At 38.9% G+C, this 12,881-nt stretch overlaps 1 pseudogene; it reads left to right on the forward strand.

Annotated features, from left to right (window-relative positions):
- Positions 1-3,326: 3,326 nt before the first annotated feature.
- LOC134367751 (DDB1- and CUL4-associated factor 5-like) lies at positions 3,327-6,104 on the forward strand (annotated as a pseudogene).
- The last annotated feature ends 6,777 nt before the right edge of the window (positions 6,105-12,881 follow it).

The raw sequence follows: 12,881 nt of genomic DNA on the forward strand, positions 1-12,881 counted from the left end.
TGGATAAACTGCACTAAATATTATTCATTATTCAAGCAAGATGCAATCTGAGGACTATTAAAATTAAACTATTGACATAGAAGTTATTGGTGGCCATGAAAACAATAATTTCAGCGGATTATGAGGAAAACCATCTAATGATAGTGGGTTTAAGAAAGTAGTGGTGGGGAGGCAGAAGACAACCCTTCTGAGTAATTCCGGGTAAAACAGTCTGAAATTCAGAGGAAATGGTTGGGCAGGACACATGAGTAAACCACTGGAAGTCAGCTATCATAAAAGCCTTGAGAGTGGATATGAGAGTGAATGCCTTGGAAATCACACAGAATATCAGACCAAAAAGGGAACTCTGTATCCTCATCTGGGAAAGAAAAAGACTTTATGAATTAATCTCTAAGCCCCTCTTCAGTACTACTATTGATAAATCCTATATTCTTGTACAAATGGCCGTGTAAGCATTTGGAGTTCCTCGAACCACATCCTGCTATGGCAGTTCTCAATAGGGCATCAGGAACTTAGTGGAGGAAGTAGAGCAGAATACCAGAAGACTATCAGCCTTTTAAATTTACTTTTAAATTTCAAATTAATATATTCTTAACTTGTCAAATTAAACTATTTGCAGATGCATAAAGAAAAAAAACCAATTTCATTCTTTATCATTATAAATACTTTCTTTATGATTGCATAAAGATATAGATAGATAGCAATATAGCTGTCCATCTGTCCATCTGCATGTCTATCTGTGTGAATGTGTGTGTGTACAGTATAATCCTTTCTTTTCTTTTACACAGGGTTCGCACTCTTAATTATATTTTAAGGAGGTGGCTGCTACTGGAACTGGTGTCTGGGCTGGTGATGTGGTTAATTCCCTTTCATAAGACTCTTACATGCATCCACCCAGCCTTGCCATCACCCTGCCATACTGCACACCAACCGCCTTCTCCTCCTCCTCGTCCTCCTCAGAAACACAGCCTGGAGAGCCCTGCCCACTGCCAGAATGGGAGCCCAGGTGAGTGCCAGTTCCACACACCCCTGCCACTGCTGTTGGCCCATGCCCAAACCCCAGAGAGACCCACCCACCACCCAAGCAGGAGCCAAGGTGAGTGTCGGTCCTGTGCACTGCTGCCACTGCTACCACCAGCCCACACCTGAGCCCCAGAGAGGCCTGCCCACCACTCAAGCAAGAGGCCAGATGAACGCCATCCTGCACACTGCCACCACTGCCGCTGGCCCACACTTGAGCCCCAGAAAGGCCCACCCACCATCTGAGCAAGAGCCCAGGTGAGCACCAATCTTGCACTCTTTTGTCGCCGCTGCTGCCAGCCCACTACTGAACCCCAGAAAGGCCTACACACTGAACAAGCAGGAGCTGAGGCAGCCCACCGTAAACTCAACTGCATTCATACAAGGAAAGTCACCAGCAAAGTCTACAAATAGATGAGAAAGTGTTTTCCCCGTAGCCCACTCCAGAATAATAGGAGGAACAAATATCTTACCAGATGACCAAAGATCAATAATAAAAAAAAAATACTAGAACTACAAATAAACAAGAAGATATGACACCACCAAAAGAATATGGTAATTCTCAAGTATCACATCCCACAAGTTAGGAAACGCATGAAACGTCTGAAAAGGAAATCTGAGCAATGATCTTAAGAAAACTCAAAGAGATAAAAGAGGAATCAATTAGAAAACACAGTGAAACAAGAATAAATATCCAGGATATGAAAGAGGAAATTTACAAAGGGATTAATAACTTAAAAAGTAATGTAGCAGAACTCCTAGAACTGAAGGATTCACTCAGTGAAATGAAAAACAGAATAGAAAGCTTGAGCAGCAGGCTAGAGCAAGCAGAAGAAAGAATTTCAGACCCGAAAGATAGCCTTTTTGAAATAACTCAGGCACAAAAAAAAGAAAAAAAGAATTTAAAAAAATGAAGAAAATCTAAGAGAGTTAGCAGACAACCACAAGCACACAAACACCTGAATCATGGGTATTCCAGAAGGGGAGGAGAAAGGAAAAGGCATTGAAAATCTATTCAAGGAAAACATAACAGAAAACTTCCCAGGTGTAAACCAGGTACAAACCAATAGCTGAAAGCATTTCCCTTAAGAACAGGAAAAAGGCAAGGATGACCAACAGTTACATGAAAAAATGTTCAGCACCACTAGTCATCAGAGAAATGCAAATCAAAACATATTGAGATATCATCTGACCCCAGTTAGACTGGTTATTATTAAAAAGACTGAGAATAACAAATGTTAGTGAGGATACAGGGAAAAGGGAACTCTTCTACACTTTTGGTGGGACTCTAAATTAGCATAGCCATCATGCAAAACAGTATGGAGATTAGTCAAATAACTACAGGTAGAACTACCATATAATCTAGCAATCCCATTACTGGGTATATATCCAAAGGAATGGAAATCATCATGTTGAAGGGATACCTGCACTTCCATGTTCATTGCAGCTCTATTTACAATAACCAAAACATGGAACTAACCTAAGTGTCCATAGACGGATGACTGGACAAAGAAAATGTGGTATACATACACAATGAAATACTACTCAGCCATAAAAAAGAATGAAATTCTGCCATTTGCAGCAACGTGGATGAGTCTGGAGAAAATTATGTTAAGTGAGATAAACCAGAAAAGGAAAGAGAAATACCACATGTTCTCACTCACAACTGGGTGCTAAGAATAAAGTAAGGAAGGAAGGAAGGAAAGAAGGCAAGAGAGAGAGAGAGAGAGAGAGAGAGAGAGAATGAAAGAAAGAAAGAATGAAAGAATGAAAGAAAGAAAGAGAAAGAAAGAAAGAAAGAAAGAAAGAAAGAAAGAAAGAAAGAAAGAAAGAAAGAAAGAAAGAAAGAAAGAAAGAAAGAAAGAGCCACAACAATACATTGAGTTTTCAGAAGGAGAGAACAAACCTAAGAATACTAGAGATGGGTGAAGGGAGGGAGGGGGTTTGGGGAGTGATAGGGTGATTAAAGGACATTAAAAAATCACAATTTTTAATAATGAATATGGTAATGATAAAGAATAAAAATTTAAAAATAAATTAAAATTCTTCTACTTAAAAAAGAAATTATAGTGTAAGGAAATTCCTTCCAGTTGATAGCTATAGATCTAACTCACTTTTTTAATGCCTGCATAATAGCACATCATATTTCCCTAATTTTAAGTTGGTAAGTTTTTTGAAAGATCTCTACAAAGAGAACTACAAATCACTGCTGAAAGAAATTAAAGAATGGGGAGGGTTAGGTGGGTGGAGAGTAGCAGCTGCACATGAGGACAAGGGAAGTGTGGCATGTCAGTTCCATCGTGAAGAGGAGAGCTGGCCGTGGAGGCAAAATGAGGTCAGTGGTGAGCTTCTTGTCCCAGCGGGGCTTGCGTGTGGACTCTTTGTTCACTCAGTATTTTCAGAGGAGACACCTGCGGGGTTGCAGAACTTCTACAAGAAGGAGCTCCTCGGCCACTTAGACTGTGTCAATGCCATTGAATTCTCCAACAATAGAGGCCAGTGTCTGGCCTCAGGAGGAGATGACCACTGGGTTCTACTACAGGACATGGAGGAAGCCATCCACTCCAGGTTCAAGCCCCCACAGCTGAAAGGAGAGCACCATTCTGACATTTTTTGCCTGGTTTTCAACAGTGGGAACACCAAAATGCTCTCTGGAGGAAGTGATAAGCAAATTATGATCCATGATGCTGAAAGCGGTGAGACATTGGATGTGTTTGCTTGTGAATATGCAGTATATAGCTTGTAGGTGAGCCCAGTGAATGACAGCATTTTTTCCAGTCTTTCAGATGATGGTTGGGTTCTCATTTGGGACATCTGAGAGTCTCCCTATGGAGAGCCCTTCTGCCTGGCAAACTATCCATCAGCTTTTCAGTGTCATGTTTAACCCTGTGGAGCCCAGATTATTGGCCACAGCTAATTGAAAGGAAGGAGTGGGACTCCAGGATATTCAAAAACCTCAGAGTTCTCTCTGTGCTATGGTGGCAAACTATCCCTCCAAAGTGGCATGAGTGTGGAATTCAACAGCAAAGGGACCACCTCCTGGCCCTGCAATGTCACCCGTCACCTGTTCTCTGTGACATGCACTCTCACCTGCCTGTGTTCCAGTTTGACAATCAGGGTTACTTCAACTTATGTACCATGAAAAGCTGCTGTTTTGCAGGAAATTGTGACCAGTATATTCTTTCAGGCTCTGATGAATTCAAACTGTACATGTGGAGAATTCCTGCATATCCAGAAGCATGAGGCGTTGATATGGTGGTTGAGGGAGCCTTCATGGTACTGAAAGGGCATCGGTCTATTGTTAACCAGGTTTGATTTAATTCCCACACCTACATGATCTGCTCTTCTCAAGTAAAAAAGATGATCAAGTTCTGGAGCCCATACAAGCAGCCAGGATGTACTGGGAGACCTTGAGGGTTGGATTGAGGATGATTCCCGCTGCCTCTTTACCCACAAAGAGTATATCAGCCTTGTGCTAAACATTAGGAGTGGCCTGTTACATGACTATGCCAACCAGTCAGTCCAGGAAGACCCCTGGATGATGGCCTTCTTTGACTCCCCAGTCCACCCAGAGATCAAGGTCTGGAGCTCTGACTCAGACAGTGACCTCTGAGAGTACTATCTTCCACCTGCATGCTGGGGTCAATAAGTGCTCACGCGATACTGACTCAGAATCCTTGGCTTCCATGCCTTGCTCCCCATCTACCACAGTAGACAAGTCTGCTGACAATGCCTTCCATCTGGGGCCCCGGCGGGTCACCACAACAAGCATGGTGGCATCGGCTCCACCAACACTCACATGTGAGAATGCAGCCTCTCACCAGCAGCGCTCTGATATGCTACCAGGACAAATGTCTCCTAGCTGTTTCCAACGAGTTTGATTCTGAAGAGAATACCTTGGCCATGGTCGATCACCTAACCCTGAGGACAAATCCAGCAGTTCTGGCAGCTCCAGCAGCCCCAGAATCTCAGAGAATGAGGAGTTGAATAAACACTGAGCCTCCACTTGGCAGCAGAATGTCATGCAGTGCAGACAGAAGACACCTTGAGAAGAGAGGCCCAGTGCCTCAATCAAGCCCACCAACACCTACATTGGAGAAGACAACTATGATTACCCCTACATAAAAGTGGACAAACTCTCCTCCTCCCCCACCTCCTCTCCTGAGCGGAGCACCTGCACTCTGGAGATTCAGCCAAATTGAGCATCACCAATTTCTGACATAGAATCAGTTGAGTGAAAGATTTATAAAGCTTACAAGTGGCTCTGCTACTCCTATTTCTCTCACTGAAATAACAAAGATGGAAAGACCTCTCTAGTGACAAGGGATGCAGATAAAGGGAGAGTAGGAACCAGCCACAAAAAAACCCTAGCCCCTTCAAGCCTGTCTAAACACAGCCATGGCCCAGAGGAACTAGGACCTGACTCTTGAAGGCTGCAGCAAGGATGCTTTTAAAGAAGGGGCCTCTCCTAGAAATCCTAGCAATGGCCTAAGCTATGAGCACAGTGGCCACTCTTGGGCAGAGGCACCAGAGGGCACTTATCAAGACACTAACAATGGTGGCTCTATGGAACACTGAAATCAAGCAGCTCAGTGGAAAGGTACTGAGCAAGGTCTTGAGCAGCTGAATGGAGGAGCAACCCTCTCATCCTGTCCCCAAGGCATCTGACTCCACTCTCAACAATGGGTCTGCTAACTGTCCCAGGACCCAGTCTGAAGACAGTGAAAAGAGGAGCCATCTGTGCCAATAGCAATAACGGACACTTACATCCCTGTCTTCCTCATACCTACAACAATGGGAAGAACTTTTGGGAGCTAGAGGTGGTGGCCTACTCTTCCCCAGGACATTCAGACACTGACCATGATAACTTGTCCCTGACAGGGACACCCCTATGCACATATTGTTGTTGATCTGAAATGGCCTGTGAGACTCCCAATGCTGGAACAAGAGAGGGTCTCACTGACCCCCCATCCACAGACAACAGCAAGGCTGTTCATGGTCACAGTGGCCTCAAAAGGCACTGGGTTGAATTGGAAGACAAAGATTCAGAAAATTCCTTCTCAGAGAAGAAATTAAAAACATGATAAATACAAAAGGAAAACAAAAATCTACAAAAAGCCTTATCAAAAAAAAAAAAATCCTGTTTACTGAACACAGAGGAAAGGAAAAACAAGTATTAAAGGCACATAAAACCAGGGCCTGAATTTTTGTGTTTGATGCTGCTCCCTTCTATTCAACATGCAGCTGTGGATCTGAATGTCTAGCTGGCCATTGGCTTGTGCTGTGTTAAGAAAGGGAAAAATGTTCAAGTTGACTCCTTTCTAGTGAGACTTGAGCATAATGTCTCTGTGCAAGGTTCTGTGAAAGTAAATCACTGCTGAGATGTTAAAAAAAAAAAGAAATTAAAGAGGACACAAAAAGATGGGAAAAATATTCCATGCTCTTGGATTAGAAGAATTTACATTGTGAAAATGTCCATACTACCCAAAGTGATCTACGGATTCAATGCAATCCCCATCAAAATACCAATGGCATTCTTCACAGACATAGAACACACAATTATAAAATTCATATGGAACAACAAAGACCCCAAATAGCCAAAGCAATCTTGAGCAAAAAACAAAACAAACAAAAAAAACCAGCTGGAGGCATAACACTCTCTGACTTCAAACTATACTACAAAGCTATAGTAACATAACAGCACAGTATTGGCATAAAAACAGACACACGGACCAGTGGACTAGAATAGAGAACCCAGAAATCAACCCACATACTTACAGCCAAATGCTGTAACAAATGCTGGCGAGGATGCAGAGAAAGGGAACCCTCGTACACTGTTGGTGGGACTGAAATTTAGTGCAGCCATTATGGAAAACAGTATGGAAGTATCTCAAGCAGCCACAGATAGAACTACCATACAATCCAGCAATCGTACTGTTGGGCATATACCCAAAGTAATGGATATGGGATTACCCTGCACTCCCAGATCCATTCACAATAATCAAGAGTTGGAACTAACCTAAATGTCTGTCATCAGATGACTGGATAAGGACAATGTGGTATATTTACATAATGGAATAGTAGTCTGCCATAAAAAATAATGAAATTCTGTTATTCACAGCAACCTGGATGAATTTAGAGAAAACCGTATTAAGTGAAATAAGCCAGGCACAGAAAAAGAAATATTGCATGACCTCACTCACAATTGGGAGCTAAAAAGAAAAATAAACAAACAAACAAAAGAAATAATAATACGCTGAACTTTCAAAAGGGGAAAGCAGAACTGAGATTACCAGAGGTGGGCAAGAGAGGGAGATGGGAGGTTAGTGAGAGATTTGTAAAGGGACACAAAAATGTCTACATTGTGTAATGTTGAATATACTAATTATTCTGATTTGAGCATTACATATTGCACACAGGTATTGATATTCAAGAAGGTACCCCACAGATATGTACAATCAATTATGTGTCAATAATTTTTTTTAAAAAGCATATGTATGTACCATTTTCTTTATGTACATGTGATTAATATCCAACAGTGGAAATGCTGTCAAAAATTATGAGCATTTTTACATTTTAATATATCCTGTCAGGTTCCTTCTATACAAATATTTGTGACAATTTACATTATCTTTAGCAATGTTAAAGGGGGCCTGTTTCCATGGTATTTTCTGGTAAGTACACCACCACCACTTCCATTCTAATATGTAACATGTTGGGGAAATGTGATCTTTATTGCTTCCCCAGCATTTTCATTACAAACCATTGTCCTAGTGAGCCATCTTTAATAGCAGTTGTGCACCAAGCCTCTAGACTGAACTGGATCTTTCTAAGGCTGGAGAATTATTGCTTTATTAGTTCCTCTGTCTTCACAGAGGCCCAGGCCCCAAGTACTGGTCAATGAACAGGTTTAGGCCAGGTCTGTGTGTCCAAATTTAACAAGTGTCTGAAATTTATACCTGGAGGATTAAATTTAATTATTTGAAGAGAGCTAGGGATCCACATAATAATACTACAACCAAGTGAAAATTCGACAAACAGAGCCAAATTAGGGACTTCCATCTTTAGAAACTAACATCTAAGAGAAAAGATATGGTGAAATTGTACTTACTGAGCAATTTAAGGAAAATACATTTACTTTCACTTCTGTAGGCAGTCTTGCATAGAACTTGAAACTTTCCCCAGATTGCCTGCATCTTGAAGTTATTCATTAAACCATAAATTTATATCTTCTCTCCCACATGTTTTGTCAATACTGTAATAACAACGTTGCCAATGACACATATTAAAGGAAAGCTTATAGATAGAAAATGACAATGTCCATTGAGATGATATTTCCATTATTTATATGTCTCACAAAGAGAAACTTAAATGCAAAGGGAAATCAATAAAATAAAAAGAAATCAATGCTCAGTTTATTATTAAGGCTACCAGACTAAAGAACAATTTCAGAAGTATAGATGTGCAATATGATTAGAAGAGTTAAGTCTGAATGTCTTGTATTCACACACTCACTGTAAACACAAAATTGATTTTTTTAAAGGTTTAATGTGTGTGTGTGTGTGATCCACATTATAAAAATTGAAAATAATGTTCCTTACATCCCATGTTTGACTTCTTTAGGTTTAAGTCAGACACAGCTGCTCTATTGGTAGACATCTTCTGGAAAGACAATTTTATAAGAAAAATTAGTTATGGGGTGAAAATTAATTGCTTCTCTCCCACTAACCTACCCCTCAAAGGTAGGGACCAGTCAGAAAATTAAAATCTTTCAGTAGCAAAAAATCCGTCAGGTGAATTTAAAGCCATTCCCTATATGTGGCTTTGTACATGCACTCAAATTCCAAGGCCCTGCCCTCCTGAATTACTCTATCCACAGCATTGTACATGGTCCTCGATATCAAACTTTCAAAGTGACTTGAAAGAAGTTTCCAGACTATGTGGATAGAAACCTTAGCTCGATTTTCCCAGGTGTGATATCTTCAGTACATACCATCACATCACACGCAGAAGCTTAGGGGCTGAAGGATTACAGTGACAAAGCAAGGGACTGTGAATTGGAATTACTCTGGTGGTTTTACATTCACTTTCTTCCCTATTGTGAATTTCCTGTGGGATTCTATTTTTGGTTATTAATGCTTCATTCTTTATTTATTTGATTGTTTTTAGATGAACTATAAAAAAAGTAGAAAAAGTTTAAGCCTCATAGGCACACAGGTAGCCTTGGGTTGAATCCTGGACTTATTTTCTAGTTGCAAAATCTTGAATAAGTTCATAATTTCTTCATGTGTAAAATATAAATACTAATAGAGCCTATCTCACAGTTATGAGGAGTAACAGAGATAACGCATGTAGCAGTGTCTGATACAATAGACAATCACACGTTAACTATTGCTACTACTGCTACTACTACTGAAAGAAAATTTGGTGAGTTGGGAGAGAAGAATTGTTTCTATTCCTTGAACTATAAAAAGATCCTTACCAACTGGAGGAAACAGTGTTTTTTTTTTTTTTTTTTTTTTTTTTTACCATAGGCAGACTCAATGAAATATGTATCAAGTATGATATTACCTTTCAAATTATTATGCTTCTAGTCAAACTAATTTTTCAATCAACATGTTTGGCTTCAGAGACAAAACAATTGGTTAGCTAACACAATTATTCTGCTAGTTGTTTTAATATAGACCAAGTCACTTGGTCAGATAGAATTCTTTATTTTTCCAGCAAGAGAGGAAAAATTTGCCAAATCATATATGTGATGCAATTGCAAAGCTCTTACTATCCTATGGTCCTTGCAAAGGGCTTCTGGGCTCTTTTGTGTAGCTGCATTGAAGAAATTCTTGTTTCTTGGAAATTACTAACATAGGTGCTTAAGAAAAACAATTTGTGATAACAGTAAAGCCCCTTACATATGGGATAAGATTTCAGTGTAGTGGCCTTTTTATTTATCTTTGATGAGAGGTTTGAAAAATGTAGGAAAAGCATAGTGAGAGAACTGAATTAGTAGACTTCCATTCTGTTTATTATCCTGTATTACAACTGGATAAACAAACATACAAAGACAAAGGTGAAGAAAGTTAGCAAGGGTTAAAGAGTCATTGGTGGAGCCAAAATACAAGCCCAGTTTCCTGATTAATTTCAACATTTTAATATTTATTTAACAGTACTTAGTTAAGTAAGCTAAACACTACTTCCCTTGTTTTATAAGGGTTTGTAATTTTTTGACAGAGAGAGAGAGAGAGAGAGAACCATTCTATTTATTAGCTTATCACTAGAAATATATACTTTAATATATTTAATAAAAATGTAAAATAAGCTTAGATGACATAGAATGCTTATAGTCTATTAAACTATTATTTACTCAAAAATATAGTATTTGGATCTGTGAAAACAATATATATTTTTTTCTTCAAAAAGTGTTCTCGGTTAAGAGAAGCACTTCCATAATCAGAGTAAAAACCTCTGGATAATCTATTTATCTAAAAAAGCAGAGTGGACACTTGCAAAAATATTTAAAATCAAAATTGGAAAATGGCCACAAAAATGATTACAGTGCATAATAATAAATATAGTAATTATCCTAAAAAACCCCTCTAGAAATTAACAAAAAGCTTTCAAAAACCCAAAGAATATTTATTCAAGAGAAATGGCTAAATCTCTGTAGAAGAGCTAGTTTTGTGATGTTTATACTTGACTTTTTCCAGATTTCCTCTCACCAGCTTTGCACTAGTCCTGAAGACCAATAACCTCAAAACTATGGTAGTTCTGAAAACAAATAGCCCAGAAGACACTGAAGGAGGCAGAGTTTGGAGCTGACCATAACTCCCCATATCCACAGAACTGTCATTATTTTACTTGTCTGCCAGCTGTTGGGAAAGCACCACTTAAAGAACTTGTCTGTTTTAGACCTGACTCAGAACATGACAAGTGCAAGTTGTCTTATTCTTAGGGCATTTGTTAAAAACAATCAGTCACACTTGTTTAACATTTTAGCAGCTTGAGTTAGTAATATGAGTAGGGGAAATAAGAATGATCGAAAAACATAAAAGAAAAAGCTAGGGAAGGAGATACTCATAGAAACCTTTGAAAAGTTCCAACATATTCCTGGGAATATAGAAAGCACGTGTAAGGCTATGTTCATACCCAATAAATTCATGGAAAACCACTCCTTAATATCACATTTCAAGCTGAACTTGAGGCTCTGCAAAAGCATGAAGTGAAGGCTAGCACAGAATTATAAATTTAGGGTCAGGACATAGAAGGTGTGCCAGAACATATACACACAATTCCTTAAGCAAAGGCTGGGAGACTCATTGTTGTCAACTTAAAATGGCCTGTTGTAAGTATAAGATGTTTTATGTAAGCCTCAGAGTAACCACAAAGCAAAAACTTATAATAGATACACATAAGATAAAAAGGATAGATCCAAAGCATACCACAACAGAAAGTCATCAAACCACAAAGGAAGAAAGCAAGAGAGGAAGAAATAAACAAATGATCTACAATGCAACCAGAAAACAATAAACAAAATGGAACTAATAATTCCTCACTTATCAATATTTACTTTGAATTTAAATGTATTAAATTCTCTAATCAAAAGGCATAGAGTGGCTGAGTGAATAAAAACATAAAAGAAGATGTAACTTTATGCTGCCCACAAGAGATTCACCTCACCTTAAAAGAACAGTCCCTTCCTAAGGGACTGTTAAAAAAAGAAAAGAAAGAAAGAAAGAAAGAAAACTCCTAATTTAGTTGAACTTTTGCATCCATTAGAAACCAAAAGTACCTTAGATTAGTAATTTATAGCGGCAGGATGTAGAGGATTCATAAAGCATATGTACTTCACAGGGCCTGGTGTTCCAAAGCCTTGCAGTTTCAAATATTGACCTTGCAAAGGACAGGAAATTTTCCCCAGGCTATTGAGTCTCTGTTGCAAGATAAGAATTGTAACATAGCAAGTTTGCTGGCTCAAAGACAGACAAGTTACTGATTGATATGTAAAGATCCTGGGAAATTGTGGTAAGAAGAGAATGTTTGCTAAAAGCAAGCCTTTGTTGCAAATTGCATTACAGAAGGTCACCTTGCTTGACTTACTAAATGTTACCAGCTTCTATTGTTAAATTTGTTAAACTGTACTTAGCAAAACCCCACCTATGTCTCTTCCTGGGACTTCTTGGTCTGGAGAATAAATGCAGGAAGAGAACCCCAATTCATGGTTAATTTCCCAAATGGAAGAAATGCTTCATGGTTGAGGGATATTAATCCCTTTCTCGGGCTTCTCACTGCTCAGGAGAGATGGGCTTTGAGTAATCTTTAGCAGCTCCATCACCAAGGGGAAAGGGGGTGACAAATCTGTGGGAGGCAAAGCAACAGCAGGAGGCAGGCAGAAATGCAGACAGACTATAAGTGCATTAAAAAAATTCTGGGGGTGATGGGAATATCTCAAATTCAGATAGTGCTGATGCTTGTAGAAATCTGTTAATATAGTAAAACCTATGGAATTTCACTCTTTAAAATGGTGAATTTAATGGTAAATGAATAATATCTCAAAGCTGTTATTTTCTAAAAAGTGTTTAAGATTGCATGGTGTTTTTCATGGGTGGCATTGATTAAAATTAGCTACTTCTCCTTATTTGTCTCATTATAGATTTTTTAAAAATTTTATTTCACAGCTATCAAGTATGTTAGATTCAGTATGACTTATTGGAAAAAACACAGGATTTGTATATATAGATATCTGATTCAAAAACCAATGTGCCTTCATGTAAGAAAATCTAAGCTTTAGTTTCTCCATTTGTGAAATACAGACATAATACATTTTATCAGGTTTGTCTGAGGTAGAAGCACCTAACACAACGTTT

Source organism: Cynocephalus volans, chromosome X (assembly GCF_027409185.1).
Source record: "Cynocephalus volans isolate mCynVol1 chromosome X, mCynVol1.pri, whole genome shotgun sequence".
Classification (NCBI taxonomy): Eukaryota; Metazoa; Chordata; class Mammalia; order Dermoptera; family Cynocephalidae; genus Cynocephalus; species Cynocephalus volans.